The sequence below is a fragment of the Pteronotus mesoamericanus genome, unplaced genomic scaffold (assembly GCF_021234165.1).
Source record: "Pteronotus mesoamericanus isolate MK-2021 breed Mesoamerican mustached bat unplaced genomic scaffold, CSHL_Meso_final contig_246, whole genome shotgun sequence".
NCBI lineage: Eukaryota > Metazoa > Chordata > Mammalia > Chiroptera > Mormoopidae > Pteronotus > Pteronotus mesoamericanus.
In genome coordinates, this window is record NW_026555104.1 from 1,670,906 (window position 1) to 1,691,343 (window position 20,438).

The window sequence follows — 20,438 nt, forward strand, 5'->3', positions numbered from 1 at the left end:
TCAGCCCCAGCCTTTTGCTGACCTAACAAATTACCACGGACAGTTTTAAACAGCCAGCTGACTAGCCCAGGCTCTGGAAATGCAGAGCACACCACCTATGGAATACATTAACCACCACGTGGCCACGCTCCGGGGAGGGGAGAGGAGACCCCTATATCACCTCCAGAAACAGGCTGCCAAGGCCTCACCCAGCCATAGGACTGGAAGCCTCTGGAAGCTTCTATCCAACACCTGTGCGTTTAGCAGGCGATCCAGCCCACATTCCCACCAGGAATTCCCACTTCGAGTTCATAGCTCTCCAGGCCTGCTGCCTGCCCCGTCCCGCCCCTAAGCTTTCCCTCCCCCCGAGGGCCTCCTCGGGCTCACAGCTGGGCCCTTCTCTGCAAACCCTGAGGCTGGGAAAGTGTCCCCTCCTCTTTCCTCCTCTCCCCACCTTAACTTTCCTCCCCTCTCTCTTCTGCCTTCTTCCTCTCCCCTCACAGGTCCCGAAAGCTTTGAAACAAGTCACTAATGCTAAGATTTAGTAGCTGCCATCACTAGGCACAAGCCCAGGGACCAAAAGAATGAGTCTAATGGTGGATATCAGGCAGCAGACAGCTAGGTTTGGGGGCACAGCATGGCATTTGGTGGGCCGGGGTTTTCCTGGCGCCTCTGAAGTCACAGGTAGTAGCTTGGCCCCAATTCCGCCAGGGAGACAGGCTGACCCCAACCCTAGGATGAAATGAAAGAGCAGGCTGGTGCCCAGCGGCCTCCTGGGACCGGGCCGGGGGCTGTGTGGGTAGGCACAGGAGGACAGCGAGGGCCGGAAGCTCCAGGCAAAGCGCCAACTCCCCCCAAGGTAAGGCTTGGTGGAGACCGGGCTCCAAGTCTTCCATCCTTTTTCTGGGAATCCAAGCTCAGTCTGTGAGCCACCTTGACACAAAAGTCTCCGCGACTCCTCCAGCTCTGAGGGTGGTGTGAGGGGTCCTAGGCACAGGGTCGCCTCCCTCAGGTTCCATGTCTGAGAGTCAGGCTGGGGACTAGAGGAAGCAGAGGCAGCCAGCTCCGGACACCTCTGATGAGCTGACATGGGCATCGGTGTCCTTACTTTACACAAAACCCCGGCCCCACGCCACAGATGGGGAAACTGAGTCTCCCAGACAGGGACCCAGGTGGGGTTGGAGCCCACGTTTTCCACTCCGACAGAAGACCTGCCTCCTCCAGCCAAGAGTGAATAATTCAGGCAACCTCTTCCCTCTGCATTCCCCTCTCCCATCTCAGCCCCAAATCACGGAACCTGTACTCACAACCTGAGAACGGCTGACAGTCACAAGTCTGCTGCCTGCTGGCGGCGCCGTGGGTGCAGCCCACCAGGGTGCCAGGCTCCTGCAAACCGTACATGTGTGGATGGGGCAGCCTGGCTCCACCCTGCCCTTCGGGGCATCCACACCTCCCACATGTGAGAGGGGGGCCCCCTAGGGACCTGGGCCTGACACGGGATGCCCCCAGCTACCTGCAGCTGCCAAGTTAGCAGGAAAGTCAGGCACAGCGAGGGCTTCTCAGGCGGACTCCAACACGCAGGGCTGGCTGTGGTATCAGCAGAAAGGTGCAACCAACCTGTCACCAAGTTGCTTGTGGTCCTGAGAGGTCCTGGACCTGGGACAGCGAATCCAGGCCGGTCACCCCTCGCCCACTTCCAGAGCAATCTGGGATGTTAATCTATCAACCCTCCAGGGTTTGCAGGGATGAGGGAGTGAGCCCGAGGTGGCCGGGAGGGTGGTCCCCGGGATGGGGTGAAGCCAGCACTGTAACAGTCGGAGTGTGACGGCTGCCAAATCGAGACAGGCTCCAATTTGGGGATCCTGTCCTGAGACCTGCTCTTATCCGGTCACTGATAATCCAGTGCCAAGTGAGTGAATCCCTTTCCTTCTCTGAACAACAGCCTCTTCAACCATAAAAGGGGACACCGATGTGCCTGGCAGGTTCTAGGGGGCAGATGGGAGCATGTGGCTACACCCAGCACGGCGAGGGGCACCCTGCCCGCGCTGGCCAGGCTCAGAACACGTGCCTCTTTCCTCCCCAGCCAGGTTCCTGAATTCTCTGTTAAGTCTTTTGTAGTCCAGGAAGTGGCAATTTGATCATCAGTCCCAGAAGGCGATAATTTGACTTCACTTACAAGGTTTTACTAAACTGCATCTTCATCAATGGTCAAATTAGGATGAGAGCAGAGACAAATCAAGTGATTAAAATGAGGGGGATTTGGAGTGACCGGAGAAATTTGGGGGCGCATCTGCCGGTGGCCCCCGTTGCCATCACCTCCTTCTCCCCCGCGTGTCTGTCTCTGCTCAGTGGCGGCTGGCAGGGACACTTTCTCCTACCCGGCAAGACCCAGGCGCCCTCCCTGTCCCGTTAGCCCGGCGGGAAAGTCCTGGGGCAGGCGGACCGGCGGGGCGATCGCACCGCTGGGAAAGTGAGATCACCCGGCAGGCAGGCTGTGGTAAGTGAGACATCCGACGCGCGTGGACAGCCCAGCTCAACAGGTGGTGGTGGGCTCGCCCTCCGCATTATCCGGATAATTCGTACCAAGCATTCCAGTCCACTCCGGGAGTCTGCCTTCAGCTTCGGAACAGGCAGCAAGACCTGACCCGCAGCGCTGGCAAAGAGGAGGTATCACCCCTTCCCCGCACATCCCCGAGAGAGACACACACACACAGTCACACACTCACACGCTCACGCTCCCCACCACGCGGCCCCGGCCCTCGCCGCTCCCGCGGCCAGGAGGCACGCGCAGGGGGCGATATGGCCCCTGCCCTGGTTGCGCGGTAACGGGGCGGGGAGGCCGCGGTAGGGGGCGGCCCGGCGTCGTGGAAGCGGCTCCGGCGGGAGGCTGTCCTCCACCGCCCCCAGGCTGGGAGACCCGGTGTCTCCCGGTCTTCCCGGCTCTTACCTCGCTGGAGCGGCAGCGCCCCCGATGCTGGTGCAATGCTCCTCGCCGGCTCCGCGTGTCGGGCGGTAGGATGCGCGCGAGGTTCCCCGGGCGCCTGTCCCGTGTCGTCCAGCCGAACCGCGCTCCGCGCCCGTGACCGTGACCGTGGCCGCAGCCGCCGCGGCGCGAGCTGCGAACTCTGAGCGGGAGGGTGGGCAGGGGGCGGGCTCGGGGGCGGGACTGGGGGCGGGGCCTTCCAGCCTCCGCGTCGCGAGCTCCCGCGGGCTTTTCGGCCCTGCAGACGCTGGGTTCCTACCCGGGGCAGAACCCCGGTCGGGGAAGCACCTTCGTGGAGTATGCAGGTGGGGAGTTGGGGGCTGGGGTAGGAAGGAGAGACGTTCCGAGACCGTATAGGACTCGGCTGAGACCCCTGAGCCTTGGGTCAGACTTACCTTCAAATGCCAGGGGTTACGGCTACTGTTGCTTAATAATAACCACAACAATGACATCTAGTATTTATTGATCACTTACTGTGCACTAGGCACTGTTCAAAGCGCTTTGCGCGTATTAAGTCATTTGGCCCCCACAGCAGTCCCATTTTGCAGATGGGAGAACTGAGGCGCAGAGCAACGACTGGATGTGCCTCGGGACACACAGCTGGAAATTGCCAGAGCCAGGACTGCAGTTCAGGTCTCTGCGGCTCCGGGACCGTGCTTCAAAGCACGTATGCCTGTATGGTGCTAAGCAAATTGCTCCTTAAAGGCAGAAGGCCTGGCACATAGTAGGTGTTTAGTTATATTTGTTGAGTGAATGGCCAAAACTGTTAAGGGGAAACCACAACCAAAAACAATAAAAATAAAAAAAAGAAAAGAAAAAGAAAAAAAGAAAGAACACTGTTGAAGCTGGATAAGTGATATGAAAAGATGAAAAATGGGTAGAGCGGCCAGGAGATGTATCTTCCTCAAGGTCTGCATTTAATATTCCCAGCAAAGATCAGAGACACTGCCCTGGGATCCATGTCCTGCAGGATCATCTCTGTTGGGCGGCAGCCATGTCCTCAGGCAGCTGCAGAGTGTGTTCGGGGGACAGCAGTCTGCCTGGCGTGGGTTTGAGGGCAGGGGTGCCCGGGGCAGGGGGTGCCCGCTCTCACGGTCTGATTGAGGGATGTTAGAGCGCCCTGCGTGCTCCCCAGGCGCTCTTTGTCTGGGGCGATGCTGGTCATATTGCAGTGCCCACGGTGAAGCAACAGACCCATTACCTGCAGAAGGCACCCTTTGAAAGGAAAATAGTTTCTAGGGGTGCTCACAGCCTCCCCTCTCCCAATCATTCTGCGGGAAGCAAGTGGGGAGACCTCACGAAAAGGAATTGGGATTCAACATGATTCTGCTTCTAACTTACTGTGTGACTTTGGGCAAGTTACTTAACCCCTCTGAGCTTCAGTTTCTTCCTCTAAAACCAGGGCTGCCTTTGCGGGCATGGGACTTGCGCACATGACTCTGCTCTCAGAAAGGCCTTAGGCCTGCTTTAATGGGCTGCTTTTGCCACCTTAAAAATTGTAGTCATTTTTAAATAAGGCACAGCATTTTCAGTTCGCACCAGACCCCACACATTATGCAGCTGGTGTTGGTCATGAGACACACCTCAGTGGGTTATTGTGACACCTCACTGAGCTAATGTCTCCCACATGGGCTTCCCTTCCTCTGACCTGGTCTTAAACATGAGCAGAAGCTCACCGGGGAGACAAAGGAATGGGAAAGGCGAATCAGGCAGAGGGGCCAGCGTGGGCAAAGGTCTGAGAATATGGAATTACATTCGGGGAAAGACAAATGCTCTGGGGTAAGGCAGGGGTGGAGAATGGAGATGAAACCAAAGGGCAAGTTGGGGTCAGCGTGAAAGGGTTTCCAGTTCTTTCAAAGAGTTTGGACCACAGCTTGGGGGCCTGCGAGCAGAGAGCGCTAGGAAGCAGAGGCAGGTGGGCACTAAATACCAATATCCTTGGCCCCCGTTCTGCTTGGACTGGTTCAGGTAATGAGACAGGCAGTGGATGGCGTGGGCAGAGCCCAGCTCGGAGGCTGCCAGTGTGGAGCGTTTGAATGTTCGCTGTTGACGTAATGGGAAAATGCTGTAGGTGTCAAAGCCAGCAGCTGTGCTTAGGGACTTGGGGACTCTGGGCCTGATTAATAATGGAGCAGCCCTTCATGCCTGGGTCTCTTTCTATCCTTTCAATAATTCATGCATTCCACATGGATTGAGAAGTTTCATAAAACCTTAGCTTTTTTTCTGAATCCTGGGCCAATCTGAACAAATCTGATGGCTTCATTCATTAGGTCTTAATTAGAAACATACACACACATGAGCACATCCAGCTTAGCAAAATGTGCCTTGTGTTCAAGTCAAGGAAAATGCCCAATTGTGTCTCAGAGTGGGGCAGGTCCAGCCAGGCCCCGGCGGGGTGGAGGTGGGAGCTGGCTGCCCTGCGGGGAAGGGGATGGGGGGAGGGCCCATGGGGCACGCATCCCCAGAAGAGACTGGGTATTTTGTGCTCAGTTCCCTCCCTGTGGGAGGAGTTTCCTCCCTTGCCTACTTGAAGTCATGCTTGTCAAAAGGGGCCTGCTTTGGCCAATGCAACATGAGCAGAAGTGACATATGCCACTTCCAGGGACATTCAAGGAGCCACTGAGTCCTTTGTCATCCTATGTTCCCTGCCTTTGGGATTGTGGAGACATGAGGCAAGCAACCTTATGTGCTAGGACATTACTAGTTCCTATTTCTAGGTAAGGAAATAGAGGCTTAAAGATGTAATTTGACCTAGATATGGCCAGGTTACAGCACTCACAGGGGAATGGTACGTTCAGGCTCCATCTGCGTTGGCATCTCTCAGGCCGCGAGTGGGCACAGCAGCCGGAACCTTCAGGCCAGTTGTCAGGACCCAGGCACACAGGGGCTGGTCTTAGCAGGGGAACCAGGAGCTGTTTGGGGGCCACACTTTCTGGGTGACTGGGCAAACAGGAAGGCCGGGGTGACAGGGTCACTGGCCATGAGGTATCCAGGGCTCAAGGAATACTGGACTTTAAGAAGCAAGGATGAGTCTCTTTCTCCTGGAAGGAGCCTCAGGGTGACGTTTCCTGTCTAGCTGGCTGGCAGGGACCTAGAAGGCAGGCTGTGCTTCTGGGTGAGCTACATTTCCAGGTGAGATTACTTCCTCACCTGCCCTCCTTCACCCACGGATCCAGTCCTATAAGTTCCCCCTTCTCTCCTGGGACTTGACCTTGCTGGTGGGAGAGGTGTAGACAGGGACATAGGCTCTTCCACGCTGTTTGCCCAGCCTCCAGACGCTGGCACGGCTGTCCTTTCCCACCACCTCTCAGTTCCGTCTGCCTCCTCAGCCCCCTCAGCCCCCTAAGTGCCCTGTCAAGCCTCCAAATGAGGTCTGTGAATAACTGATTTCTTCTCTTCAGTTAGAGTGCGCCCCTCCCTCCTCTTGAGGCAGCGGAGTGTGAAACCTGGCGAGCTCACACAGCCGTCCCTGCCCCTGCTAGGTGACCAGGCGGCCGCTCGTATTCCCACTGGCCCTTCTCCAAGCGGCCCTCCTGGTGCTGCTAAGGCCAGCTGTTCAGCCTCTGCTCTCCTAATTTATTCCCCCGGCAACTAGATGATTGCTTATCCAACAGTTCAAGGGCAGGGGAGCCCATCAGCAGCAATGCAGACTCCTCTCCATTTTGACTGCCAAGAAGTGGCTGGGTGTTGAAGGAAGTGATACGGAAGTGAAGGCCAGAAGGGGCTGAAGACAGAGGGGGCGGGGAAGAAGGAGACCTTGGCAGGAAGGGTCTGAAGGTGGCCCAGGAAGATGGTGCTCATACAGGCCAGCACCTGGACAGCTCCCTGCAGGGCGCTGGAGGCAGGTGCCTGAGGGAGGATCTCTGCAAAAGGTGATTGCAGCCTCCTAAGCCTTAGGTTTTCCTTGTTCTCTGTTCAACCCCATAAAAGCTGTCTGGTGATTCATACCCTCAGGACTCAGGGAGACACCAGTCTCATTGGATAAGCGAATCCATGTGACCACAGCACCGATTCCCAGGAGCTGAGGTGTTCAACAGGTGAGGTGACACATCGCAGTTCCTTCGAGCATTTCCAGAGGTTCCAGCCACCAGAAGAGGACTGTGGGGGTCGTAAGCCCAGCGCACTCCTCGAAGGCTCCAAGCAGAGGGGGGCAGCTCAGCTCACCTCAGAGTCGTGAGGTGGCTGGCCACCTCGCCTCCCCCAGGGAAGCTGCAGCGTGGCCCTCAGCGGCTGGTGGGGCGACAGCTCCTAAAACAAAGGGCCTAGAGCCCTGGCAGGAGAAAGGGAGGCCAGGAAATGAGATGTGAGCTCCTATTTCAGAACTAAGAAAGCAGGGCTGGGCTCCAGCCACCTCCCCAATTACCTGGCTCCAGAAATGATAGAAAATCGCGTCATAAAGAGCCATTTCCTGGCTTTGGGGTTAATGAAAAAAAGCTTTGAAAAATAGGAGGGAGGGTGGCTTTCTAAGCAGGCAGCATGTGGGAGGGCAGCGATGCTCCACGGAGGAGGCAGGTGCGCCCCCTGCAGCCACGGCCGTCCTCCCGCCCTGGGCCAGCTTAAGAGACCCTTGGCCCCCAGAATGTACTGGGTCAGACCCCTTCCCCCGGACTGTGGCTAAAGCTTGAGAAAAGGGACACCTTTCTGTGGGGTAGCCTGGCAGTGGGGATCAAAAGCATTGCAGCTGTTAGGGCCCCTTGACCCAGGAACCTCTCTTCCACGACTCTATCAGGATCCATCGTAGCCTTATTTATGAGGGACAGAAGGAGGAAATGCCCTAAGTATTCATATCTACTGTTTGGGGATCACTTAGGATAAGCATGTTTTAGCCGTAGGATGGAATATCCTATAGTCATTAAAAATCAAGTTTTCAATTTAAGGATAATGGTACCTAAATATCACTTATATTTATTATATGTTTATATTTATATATTTATTCGATAGTTACATGAAAGGTTGGACACAAAAATATTTATATAATATGATCCACGTTGTGAAAAAATAAAATTATATACATAGACACATTGTGAAAAATAAAAAGAACTATGAGGAAATATATCGAAGTGTTCACCATTGTTAACCCTGGAAGAGAGATTATGAGTAATGATTATGTCTTTCTTCATATTTTTTTATGTTGTTCACAAGGTTTTTTTTTATTGTGAACACAATTTTATAATCAGAAAAATGACATTTATTATTATTTTAAATTATGGTACAACATATGTAACACAAGCTGTACATTTACATTGCCGTGCAACCATCACCATCACAAAAAATAACATTTTAAGTGTGCTTTGAAATTTGAGGTTTTCTGTACAGATGGAATTAGACAGCTGGAAGCCAGAATTTTCAAAGTGCAACATAAACACCTCTCAGCCATCCCCTGAAATTTACTCAGATGAAAACTACAGCCTGTTCCCCAGAAGCATTGAACCTGTCAGTCAGAACTGTTTTGGTGGCAAGTGAGAGAAAACCAGCAAAGGGAATTAAGTGATTCAGGTAACTGGCATCTGGACTGAGAGAGTACGGTGGGAACAGGTGCTCAGAGGACAGCTGGGAAGCTGATTCTGGAAGAAGGGACAGGTGTCGTTTCCCAAATCAACAGATGCTTGCTACGTAGAAGCTGAGGAGGGATACCCATGATGCACTAGCCTGGCCCCCTACCCAAAGCTGCTATAACTATGACACCATTTTTCTAAATGAAGAATTTTTTTTATTGAGGTGAAATTCACACAACATAAAATTACCCATTTTAAAAGCCATTTTTTTGTGGCATGTAGTATATCCACAATGCTATGCAAGCACATCTCTACCTAGTTCCAAACACTTCCATTGTTCTAAAGGAAAACACCATCGCATTAGGCGATTCATTCCTATTCTCTCTCTCCCCAACCCTGGGCTACTACCAATTCCCTTCTGTCTCTATGGCGTTACCTCTTCTGGATATTTCATATAAATGGAATCATATAATGGATATTTCATATACATGGAATCATATAATAAATAACCCTTTGTCTAGCTTCTTACCACTTAGCATGTTTTTCAAGGCTCATACACATTGTAGCACATACTACAATTTATTTATGCATTCATCTGCTGGTGGACATTAGAGCGGTTCCACCTTTTGGCTCCTGTGACTAGTGCTGTTATGAGCATGTGTGTACCTTATTTGTTTGAACACCTGTTTTCAATTCTGTTGGTTAGGTACCTGTGCCTCAGAGTGGAATTGCTAGATCCTATGGTAATTCTGTTTCACGTTTGGAGGAACTGAAGGAATGCTTTTCACAGTGGCTGAACAGTTCTACATTCCCTCCGCAATGCAGCAAAGCACGAAGGTTCTGAAGTCTCCGATTTCTCCACATCCTGGCCAACACTTGTTACTCCCTTTTTCTTACCACAGCCCTCCTGCTGGGCGTGAAGTGTATGACACGCCCTTTGAGGGGATGATTAGCCACAGTGAGGGTGGGAGAGCGGGCCAGCCCTGCTGCGTTCCTGCTTCTCGGGCTGCCCTTTCAGGCCAGCCAAAGGTCTGCACATTCACTGGGCTTGTTGGTACCAGGACGTGAAACTCCCTCTGGGCACAATAAATTGCCCTCTCCAAAAACAGACCTGCCTCGGGTTATCTAGAAGCCTCTAGCTTCTGGAAGCCTTGACTAAGAACCACAAATCCCTCAGCCATCACTTGAAAGATCCTCCATTCCGCTCGGTGGAGCCGAGCCCCCACGGTTCCCGCAGTCACTGCCCTGTACTGGGGAATGTCTAAAATGTCCTGGCAGACCTGTCCATCCCAGGAGGAAGTTTAGCTCAGCCTGTCTCTTCTGTCCTTTTTCAAGACAGTGATACTTACTGGTGGCCCGCGGGAGTGAAAGGACAGGGCTGCCGGCCGCTGGGGGCACTGGCTCAGGGGCTCCGGGAGGTGCTCCCACTGCGCACCAGGACCTCGTTTATCGCAGTGGATTAGGAGCATGCGCTCTGGAGTGAGCTGGCTCTGAGGCTGGAGAAATTACTTGATTCCTCTAAGTGTTGGTGTCCTCATTGAAAACAATGTCCATAACACACGCCCCCAGGGTTTGTTGAGAGACTAAAAGAGACAATATATTCAAAATATGGAGACAGGGTCTGGCAAAAAGTAACAAATGTAACTTATTTTTTAGGTTTTTAAAGCCTGATCGATTATAAATCCCTGTGGGGAGGATAGTGCTCCTAGATGGTCACAGTCGTCTACCACAGTGCCAGGCACTTTCCCAAGAGCTGGTGTCGTCCGCATGAAAGCACAAAAGAGAAGATGTCTTCTGGGCACCATGGCACATGTGGCAGTGAGTAACCAAGTGAGCCAGGACTGCCCCCCTCCCCGCGCCCAGGGCCCACCAGGAGGGTGGGTGCTGGGAAGGTGGGTGCTGGGAAGGTATGTGCTACCTGCCCAGAAGGGAGGACTGGGGATACTAGCTTAAGTTCCACCTGGTTGGGGGTCTCCCGTAGGTTTGTAGGCAGTGCCCACCTGTGGTCTGAAAGGTCCTCACTCCAGTGTAAGTGCTGACTCAGGGCCTAAAAGCAGTTTTCCAGCAGGTGGGCCAGGACAACGTCAGAGGATGGAGATGAAACCTCTAACTCATTCCTGCGTTCTTCTGGGGTGGGGAGAGGGAGGAGGCAGCCCCAATTTCCCTGCCATGTAGGGCAAGTTCTAGTGCCTGGGACTTATCCGGGTTTCTCAACCCAGCCCTGCCCATGTTTGGTTGGGGCAGGGGTGGGTAGGGTGGGGGCTGGGCTGTGCACTTTAGGAAGTTGAGCCGTGCCTCTGGCTTCTACCCCCTTCACGTCAGTATACCCTCATTCCCCTTTGGGACAACCAAAAATATCTCCAGTCTCTGCCAAATGTCCTCTGGGTGACAAAATCACCCCTGGTTGAAGACCACTGGGCTGGATGTTAACTGTGGCTTTTTTTTCTGCCCAGACTTCTGCTGGCCTCAAAGCAGAGGAGCAGGGAGGGCAGTGGCCTCAATGTGGGAAAGGCTACCCTGGCTCAGAATCCTGATACATTTTTGCACTAGTGTGAGAAACAACCTGCCCCCCCGCCCCCGCCCACTTCCCCACTGCCATTCTTTTAATTACTTAAAAGCAAACGTGAACGCCTTACCATAGCAAGTCTTAACTTTCTTCTCAGGACAAAATGGTCTGGTTGTGAAACCGGAGGTTGGAGCCTTGCCCCTCTTGTCCTCACTCTGACCCACTCCTTGTCTGATGACAGCTTGGTCACCATTGTCGCCCCAGGCCTTGCTTTTCTCATAAAGACCCCACAGCAGCCAATGGTGGCCATCCCCACCATTATTACTGAAATGAGCAAATTAAAGATCCGAGGGACTAAATGCACTCGCCCACGGTCGCTCCGTGAGTCTAAGTCTGAGCTGGTGTCCCTCATTCATTCGCCCACTCAGCGAGCCTGGAGGGATGGGGGCGGCCCAGCTGCAAGCTTCCCTCACGGGAGCAACATGTTTTTGCCGGATGGACTGGACCCCAACGGGGTCCCAACACCAGCTCCGAGGGCATGTCAGAGCAGAGTTTCCTGAGCAGCATGGGACAGGAAGGAGCTTATTTGTCCCTCCTCCCGGGGGTCCCCCAGTGCCCCACTATGCCCATCCCTATTAGCGACTGTCCTGTGACTCGCCCTCTTTAGGCCCTGAGACGACCAGTCTTGTGGACTCTCCAGGTGAGCTTTAACCCCTAAGCATGCCCTGGACCTGAGGGCCTTTCTCAAAAGAGTGAGGAGACGGGACTATATCAGTGGTTCTCAGCTGGGAGGTGATTTATCTTCCCAGGGGACATTTGAACAGGCGACATCTTGGTTGTCACACCTTGGGAAAGGGGTTGTTGTTGGCACCCAGTGGGAAGAGGCTAAGGATGCTGTTAAACATCTTACAATGCACAGGACAGTCCCCCACAACAAAGAATAATGGCCCCAAAATGTCATAACGCCAAGGTTGAGAGAGTGTGAAATGGATACAATGTCAGGCTCACGTGCAGCTCCCAAAGGGGAGGGGAAGTGGATGGGGCAAAGGCAACAGCGGAAGTGTACAGGTGGCGGGGTCGCCTTCCAGGCCTGTCTGCTTTGGATGGTCCTGGTTGATGTCCATGGCCCCGGCAGAAGGAACCGTCTCTGTTTTACTTTCCTAATGCCCTGGTTTGGACAACTGTTATATAGTCACCCTATAATGAGGCACGAACAACAACCACCCCCTATGGAGGCAGAAGCCCCTGGACACGGGGACAGGGTTATGCTCCTTTCAAATCACAGCAAAGCCTGGAGACAGGAGAGAGACGGGCGCCTGGGGAAGGGGACAGGACATTCACAGAGACACAGAAGTCCCTCAGGGCCTTTGTGACCAAATGATCCTCCTAACTCACTAAGTGATTACTCGGTGGTTTTTTTTTTTCTTTTTTTAAGTGTAATAAAATTTCCCAGCATCTCCTCACTAGCCTTTATTGTTTTCTGTTCTGTTTTGCTATAAATTGTTCCTGCTGCCGCAGTAGGTTTTATGCCAGGTTCCTGGGAAGGGCTTATGGAAAAACCATACCTACAGGGGCTCTTTGCTGTCGAGCTGTCTCCAGGTCCTGCCCCCTCCCCAGGCCATTCCCCCGGCCCTTTTGGGGGCTGTGTCAGTTCATAGAAGAGTCCTCACTCCGGTCTCATTGAGTCACATGTTCTTGCCTAAACCAGCTGTTGGGCAGGAGAGCAGGATTCCTGTGATTGGCTTACATCCATGAGCATCTGTCTGCTGGGGGCCTAGAGGACCCAGAGAGCATGTGGTTACCCCAAATTAGCTGTGCGCTGGGGCTCTGTTAACACAGCAGAACGCAGGAGAAGCCGGCATCTAGGCTTTCCCCCGTGAACGGTGAGGTAGACACACCAGCTAAAGGGTCTGCCCAGCCCCAGCCCCTCTTCGAAGGGGACCTGCCTTTGCCCATCTCTTTGATGATGGGCACAGGTGGCATGTCTTGTGTCAAATGGCTACTGGCCTTGACCACAGGTGACTGGATTGGAACTGGGAACGTGACCACTCCCCCCGCCCCCAACCAGCCAATCCATGAGCTCGCCAGGGACCAATGACATGGCCTGACCAGGAAGTGCACTAGGCGAGCAGAGTCCCTCTCTGGGGATGGACCCAGAGAGACCCACTGGGGCTGAGGGGTGCCAGGAGGGGTACGGCTGGTGGGAGTTTTGAGGAAACAGACAAGCGGAGGGATCAGAAGCACACTCAGAAAGTTACATCCTGTGCGCTTCCATTTACATCACACTCTTGAAGTGACAAAATTATAGGGGTGGAGAAAGATCAGTGGTTGCCAGGGGCTGTGGTGAGGGCTGCCAACGAGTGGCACAGTGAGTTCTTCCTGGATAGAACAGTCTCGATCCTGAGCACAATGGTGGTTACATGAGTCTATACGGACGATAGAATCTCACTGTTCCACACACACACACACACACACACACACACAGCGTGTAAAAGCTGGTGAGGTTTGACTAAGGTCTGTAGTTTATCTAACGGTATTTCACTTGGTCAGTGTCCTGATTTTCATAATGTACTATGGTTATGTAATATGTTACCATTGAGGAAAGCTGGGCGGGTGGGTACGTGGGCTCCCTCTGTACTATGTTTGCAAATTCTTTTGAGTCTTAAATTATGACAAAATGAGAAGTTTTAGAACGAAAAAGAGACACTGAGACGCTAAGGTGGACGACAGAAAAAGATCCAGCTCCCAGGGCTGCCTCCCATCCGGAAATTTCTGCGTTTGTTGCAAACCAAGGCGCCTGAGTGGAACCGACTCTCCGTACTTAGGTCTCTGTCCGAGTTCTCAGCTATTCCTCAGGAAAAATCCCCCAGAGCCGACTTGCTGTGCACACGCACATTTTAAAGACTTGTTACTTTGCGCCAAATTGCCCTTTAGAGAGGCGGTCCTCCTCCACACTCCTACCCTCAGGGCGGAGAGTGCCCGCGGCCCCAGTCTTGGCAAAATTGCATTTTAATCTTTAAGTAAAGCTTGATCTCTGCCCAGATGATAGATAAAACATGGCATCTCATTGTTTTTTTCCTCCAGGAATTCCAAATTATTTATTTGGACCAAGTTGGACCATGTAATTATCTGCCTGCCTGGAGACTTGGCTTTAGCCTGTCAGTTGGTCACCTTCATGAAGCTGCTTTTCACTCTGATGCCCCAACTCGGTCAAGATCACTCAAGAAAGGCCATGTGGAAATTGATCCTTTTAAAACACCCAAAACATTGTCGAAGACATCATTGTTCATATGACTCAGTCTCTCATCTATGTAATAACATCGTATCCAAGAAATTTCTTCTGAAACTTGGCGCTAAGAGAAGCCTGCTGTTCCCAGGGGCACCCGTCTGCTTCCCCTGTGACCTTAATGAGCGCCCTGGGACTGACTGTGGCTCCTTTCTCAGCTGCTAGGAAATGCGAAGCCCAGTTTGAGGATCAACAACGGCAATTATGTTAACTCTTACAGGAAACAGATTTACATTTTTACTGTCTTTAGTCCTGATCTTCTATTTTTATTTTATAATTTACATGGAGAATTTTACTTGCATGTCACTCCAAATCCTGTGGAAAAAGGCAACAGCTGAAGTTTCTCTTGATGTTAAGCTCTGGTAATCAACACGTCCCTAAAACATACACCAGACCTGGCACCAAATTTAGTCCTCACGTAAATATTTAATGAGTGAATACATGAATGAATGAATGCGCCGGACAATGACCAACTAAGAAAGGAGACGTGAGTTACTCCTTGAGCCAAGAGCAGGAAAATGTTACCATGAGCTTGCCAGGGACCAATGACATGGCCTGACCAGGAGCTTTCAGGAGCAAAACAAAAGGAAAAAGGAACAGAGTCTCAGAAATGTACAGCCTTTTTACTTCTAAAAAATGGTCCATAATGCCTTCAAAATTTCAAGAACAAAGATGTTCATTACCCAGTTGTTTAAAATAACATAAAAACTGGAAACAACCTACAAGTCCAATAATAGGGGAATTAGTAAGAAAATTATGGTGATCTGTTTAATGGAAAGTTGTAGCCATTTAAAATGTTCGGTACACAGAGTTTCTAAGGACTTGAAGAGAAATGTGTGCAATAAAATCCCTTGAAAAAGCAGGATAGTATTGGATAGTCATTACATTCCCCACAGGGTGAGACAATGAGCACAGAAGGAAGAAAATAAATTAGTGTTATCAGTGTTTGTCTCTAGATTGTGTGATGATGGGTGGATTTTATTATTTTATCTTGAATTTTCCAAATTGCCAAATTTTTGACACTCAGCATCTATTTTATAATAAGAGGAAAAGGTTTAATTAAAAATAGAAAAAGAAAAGATACAAAGCAATAGTAAGATTATTGAAATGCACTTTGGAACAAGGGTATTATTTCATCAAAAGTGCAATTGACATGTTTTTTTGCTTCTCTTCCTGACACCAGGGATGCCTTAAAAGGCTCACCTTCCTATGGTGTGGTGTTTTTTTTTGAAATCCAAGGTTGAGCTTAATTATTTTCCCCTTGATTATGGGCTGGACTGAGTGGCTTACTTCTAACAAATGGGATGCAGGGGTAGTGATGCGTGCCTTCCAAGAGCAAACTGTAAAAAGTCTTGCTTCTTCCTTCCTACCTCTTGAATCGTTTGCTTGGGGGAAGTGACGTGTTGTGAGCATATTCGAGCAGCCTGACGAGAGGCCCTCGCGGTGAGGAATGGAGGCTTCCTATCGGCAGTTGTGAGAGTGACCCTTCTCTGAGGCAGATGTTCCGGTCCTGGTCAAACCTTCAGATGACTGCAGTTCTGGGTGACACCTTGGCTACAACCCCATGACAGATCCTTAGCCAGTCCACCCAGCTAAGTTGCTGCCAACTTCCTGACCCATAGAAGCTGTGAAATAATAAATTTGGTTAAGTTGCTAAGCTCTGGAATAACTTGTTACATGGCAATAGATAACTGACATGCATGGTAAATATTAACTCTGCGTGCAGGTATGTAGGCTATATGGATGTGTGGGTGCAAAGCTTCAAAATAACTCAGTTGGGTAAAAATTAGAATTTGTATTTTCCTTTTTTTCTTACTGGCTTTTGACATTATGCATCAAAAGCCCTGAAAACGTTCATAGGCATTGACCAAGAACCCAACTTTTTGGAATTTATCCTAAGGACCCTCCCACATGGAAACCTCCCACATGGATACAGTCCACAAGAGCAGGGATTTTTGTTGGTTTGGCTTTTCGCTGTTTCTTCAACACCCAGAACGGTCCATGGTACCTAGAAGCGATACATAGTTTTTGAATGAATGAATAAATAAATGGAATAATTGGCTAAGTATGTGAAGATAAAAAGATTAGAATATTCATCACAATGTTGTTTATGATAGTAAAACATTGAGAATCACCTGAATGTTAGGACAAAAGTAAATGAAGGGTCAGCACGCATTAGAATGTATATGTACAAAATGGAATATTATGCAGCCCTTAAAAATAATTATATAGAATGATCTATATTTTGTAGTGGGATCTTTCTTAGAGGATGTCTACTAAATGACCTGGATGAACCAGCATTTTTTTTCTCTACCAAAAATGAAATAATTCCCATGACATGTTGAACATCTCATTTCCCTCAAATTCCTATTTTCTTGTGTCTCCATGCGATTTTGTTCCCACTGTGACTTACCATGAACCAGTCAACTTATTCCCAAGACTTCTGATGCCTGCTCTATTGTTTTGTATTTAAGTGGTAATTTAAGCAAATACCACATAAACTGATGAAATACAACTAAAAAGAATGGTGTTGTTTTGATGAACATAAAATAGAATGTTTATGAAAGATAATAAAGGTGAGTTTTTAAAATTCATAGAGCTAGTTGTGGGCAAAGCTAATATAAAAGGTGAGAAAATATTGCAGAAATCTAGAAAGGCTTTATTCAGGTTGCTTTGTGAATATTTTGCTTCTCTTCAAATAAACTCAAATTGGAAATTTTCAGTCAAGCACTGCGGGTGGAGCTTATGCAAGAATGTTTTCATCCTTTCTGAATGGTCATGCATTTTGGGGCGTTACGTAGCAATGAAATGTTTAAAGCATGTGCCTATCAAAGTTGTCTTCTCTGCCTCAGATGCTCAGCTTTGAGTCCCAGTGGAGTTTGGCAAGCGGGTTTCATGGTCCCATTGTGAAAAGGCACACAGAATACTTAATAAAATGAAGTGAAGTGAGCAAGTTATCAGCAGTTTAAGCATGGCAGCAGTTATCTGGGGATGGTGGGGTTTTCTTTTCCTTATCTGTGTTAGCTACAAGAATTAGGTGTCATTTTTGTAAATTTTCTAAAATTCCTAAAAGCATTTTCTAAAATAATCTAAAAGCGTTCCCATCGTATTCTGCCCTGATCCTGCCTCCCTGGGCTGCACGTTGCACAGAAACGGGCACTTTCATTTTGACGAGCCCCCGGCACTGCCCGATGGTTGCCTCACCGGGTCAGCCTTCCGCTCTGCCCGCTCCCCACGCTCCCTGGGGTTCACCTGCACACACATAGTTCCACTTGTTGTTGATATCCTGGGGGCCTAATGCCAGGGCTGTCCTATGATGAGAGGGTGGGTCACTGGCTGTCTGCCACTTGCTCCTTCCTCTCGGGGCCTCTCCAGGCAGGAGTCAGCCAGGTGGGGGTGGCTGCAAAGGGATGTGCCGGGTTCTGAGAATGCAAGCGCTATTTTTCTCTCTCCACCCACATCCAGATAACTAAAAAAAAAAAAAAAAAAAAAAAAAAAAAAAAAGGGAGGGTGGGAGAGAGGCTTCCAGAAATAGATACAGAAGGGCATTAATCTCGTGGGCGTCAGAGTCAGCCAGGAGATGGGGTTGGCTTTAAAGGAAGCCGTAGAGGGGACAAGGCCCCAGGATCGCCCTGCATCCCTCCTGCCTGGGCTGCCTCTTTGGTCTCCCGAGCGCGGCAAGGTCGGAAACATCAGGGACCTGGTGCCCAACCTCGCTGTGCTGCTCAGGAGCTATGTAAGTGAAAGTTAACTTGAGCTTCAGTTTCCCCACCTGTAAGATGTGCACAATGATTTCTATTCCACAGAAGTGCCACAAGAATCCAATGAGATGATTATGTTGAAATTATGCAATGGCTGCCGGATAAGTTAGTTTTTCCCCTGCACTTGTTTACTGACTTCTGCCTGTTCATGTCCTTCCCTTTCCATCTTTTCCTCCAGCGGATCGCAGCTTCCCTGCCTCCTCCTCCAGGAAGATCCCTGGTGTGGCTCACATCTCTGTTCTTCCATGTGGCTCAGTCTGGTTTTGCTCACCCAGGGAATTGTTATTTGATTTCTCTGGACTCACCTTTCCTACTCTGTAAAATGGGCACAGTAAGGAAGCCCCCACCATGAGTAGTTGCTGTGGGCTTTAAATAAATGGATGTAAAGTAACCAGAAAAGTGGCTGGTATGCTCACTCAGCATGTGTGTGTGTTTATAATTTGCCTTATTTTATATATATATATATATATATGTATGTGTATATATATACGTATATATATATACACATATATATATAGTTTTTTTTTGCTATTTTTGTCTGTGTCTGAGTCCTTGAGCTACCTCTAGCTCTTCTCTTTCTTTAGAACCACATTGTTCTTTTCCCTCTCATGCCTAGAATAGGCCTCTCTGCAATATTTTTATTGAATTAGCTTAAAAAAAAAGGATCTTGGGGAGACATCCAGTTCTGCTTTCTTGGAGCCAAAAGCCCTCCTCGCACACTCCCGCAGGCACGGTCCTGCCCCCAGCGATGTGGGCTCTCAGGATGGGGACGCAATGTGAAGACAGATAACCTTTGCCTGTGTGTGTGTGCTTTAGCATTTTAGCTGAGCTGTAATTTCACCGCCAGTGCACACAAAAGGCCAGAGAAAGAGCTCAGGGCTTTAAGCAATCTCTTAAGTGTAACAATAGGCAGCCACTGCCTCCAGGAGCTGGGCTGATGGGCAGAGATTGAGAACGCGGGATTCCTTGGCACGAGCTAGTGAAAAGTTTTTGAGAGCTGATCTTTAATTAATTCCTGTGCGTACATCTGGTCTCCTCGGTTGCTTGGTGAACACCTCGAGGGCATGGGCCACCACGCAGCGATGGTTTGGAGAACACCTTGCTGGCCTCCACGATTTTGAGATCCATGTGTTCATTCACTCAGTCCACAAACACCCTTCTGAGTCCCCGCCATGTGCCCCTTTCTCACAGAGCTTATATTCTGATGGGAAAAGGCACACGCACACATGACCGGATAAACAAGGTTGGCACATTTCCGAGCTCACCTCTGAACCCTGAACCAGCGTGCCACAAGTCAGAGCGCGAGGCCGGCAGGCTGTGTGAAAGTTTGGATTTTATTCTGAGCATCGTGGGGAGCCTTTGGAGGGCTTTAAGCAGGGAAGAGACCTGCTTGGACAAGGTCACCCTGGCTGCTGTGCAGAGAGGGCCATGGGGGATCCAGGGTCACCTTGAGGAGACAGGTGGAGAGAACCGTGGACATGGAGCAAGTGCAAGGACTTGGTGTATGTTTCAGCAGCAGCTCCCCTGGCACTTGGTCTGGATCATTCTCTGTTGTGGGGGGCTGTCCTGTGCATGGCAGGATGTTTAGCAACATCCCTGGTTGTTGGCCTTTACCTTCTAGCTGCCTGTAACACCTGCCTCCAGTGGTGACAACAGAAGTGTCTCTAGACATTGCCAGATGTCCCATGAGGGGCAAAATCGCCCCCAGCTGAGAAGCATGGCTTCAGAGCTGACGCAGAATGACTTGCTGGTGGACTGGATATAAGTGGGCAGGGATGGACATGGGACAGTGAGGCCGGGACAGGACTGAGGGCTGTTTCCTTTTAATCCTCACCTGTGGATATGTTTTTACAGAGAGGGAGAGGGAGAGGGAGAGGGAGAGGGAGAGAGAGAGAGAGAGAGAGAGAGAGAGAGAGAGAGAGAGAGAGAAGAAACATAGATCGGTTGCCTCCCCTATGTGCCCTGACTGGGAATCAAATCTGCAACTTTTTGGTGCATGAGACAATGCTCTAACCCACCGTGCCCCCCGGCAAGGGTGGCACTACCCATCAGTTCGGGGGCATGGGCAGCTGCATGGGGCGCCCGCCTCAGCCGCAATGACTCGGGCTGGAATTCCTCCGCGTGTCAGACCTTCACTCTCGTTCTCCGCAGCGGCCCCCCGCGCAGCTGCTCGCGGCGGCCTGGAGCTCCCGGCGGGGCTCCGCGGCGCGGGCTGTCTCCCGGAGCTCACGCAGAGCCAGCCGGGCGGCCCGCAGGGCACAGATGTGCTGTGGGTGCCGCCGAAGCTGGGCCTTGGCACGCTGCTCCCATACCCTTCCCACGCTGCCCAGCTGCTCCTTTCTGTGAAAACTGAATTCCTATTTCTAGAACATCCATCTTTAGCCTGCCCGGGGTCCCCGCACGCCTCCATTCAGCCCTGTTCCTAGAC

At 50.8% G+C, this 20,438-nt stretch overlaps 2 protein-coding genes across 2 annotated transcripts in view; both read right to left on the bottom strand.

Moving 5' to 3' along the window:
• CACNG5 (calcium voltage-gated channel auxiliary subunit gamma 5) overlaps positions 1-3,063 on the bottom strand; it is a 30,479-nt gene extending 27,416 nt beyond the window's left edge. Inside the window, exon 1 of the mRNA XM_054573068.1 lies at positions 2,927-3,063. The gene's annotated coding sequence lies outside the window, so the exon portion shown is untranslated. The remainder of the gene's footprint in view (positions 1-2,926) is intronic.
• PRKCA (protein kinase C alpha) overlaps positions 1-20,438 on the bottom strand; it is a 546,763-nt gene that overhangs the window by 166,090 nt on the left and 360,235 nt on the right. The window lies entirely within an intron of this gene.